The sequence below is a fragment of the Sinocyclocheilus rhinocerous genome, unplaced genomic scaffold (genome assembly GCF_001515625.1).
Source record: "Sinocyclocheilus rhinocerous isolate Xijiao unplaced genomic scaffold, SAMN03320098_v1.1 scaffold3303, whole genome shotgun sequence".
In the NCBI taxonomy this organism is placed as follows: Eukaryota; Metazoa; Chordata; class Actinopteri; order Cypriniformes; family Cyprinidae; genus Sinocyclocheilus; species Sinocyclocheilus rhinocerous.
In genome coordinates, this window is record NW_015634071.1 from 98623 (window position 1) to 99507 (window position 885).

The following is an 885-nucleotide window of genomic DNA, read 5'->3' on the forward strand; positions in this document are numbered from 1 at the left end:
GAATTAGTGCTCTGCATTTATCCCATCCAAAGTGCACACACACAGCAGTGAACACACAAACACCGGAGCAGTGGGCAGCCATTTTTTAGCTGCGGCGCCAGGGGAGCAGTTGGGGGTTCGGTGCCTTGCTCAAGGGCACCTCAGTCGTGCGCTGAGAGAGCGCTGTACATTCACTCCCCCCACCTACAATCCCTGCCGGTACGAGACTCGAACCCGCAACCTTTGGGTTACGAGTCCGACTCTCTAACCATTAGGCCACGACTTCCCCACGTATGGGAGGGTTGCAAGAAAAAAGCCACCTTGAAAAAACACACCTTGAAGATTTTGAGGCAGATGAGACTAAAATTGAATTATTTGGCCTCAACACCAAACGATATGTCTGGCAGAAACAGCTCACCATCCAAATAACACCATTCCTACAGTAAAGAATGGAGGTGGAAATATCATTTTATGGGGGTGTTTCTCTGCAGCAGGGACTGGAGCACTTGTTAGGATAGAAGGAAAAATGGATGGGGCAAAATACTGTAAAATTCTTGAGGAAAATCTGCTGCCCACTGCTAGAAATTGTCAATGAGAAGAAGATTTACCTTCCAACATTACAATGACCCAAAGCACACAGCAAAACTGACCACACAGTGGCCTAGTCAGAGCCCAGTCTTAAACCCCATTGAGAATCTGTGGAATGACTTGAAGACTGTAGTCCACAAACGGTTACCATCTAATTTAACTGAACTTGAGCAGTTCTGCAAAGAAGAGTGGGCAAATTTTGCAAAGTCTAGATGTGCAAAGTTAGTAGATACATATCCCAAGAGACTAAAGGCTGTAATTAAAGGGGTCATATGATGCGATTTCAAGTTTTCCTTTCTCTTTGGAGTGTTACAAGCT

The 885-nt window shown here is 45.5% G+C and overlaps 1 pseudogene; it reads left to right on the top strand.

Moving 5' to 3' along the window:
• Positions 1-885, top strand: part of LOC107745420 (trichohyalin-like) — a 182819-nt pseudogene that overhangs the window by 31664 nt on the left and 150270 nt on the right.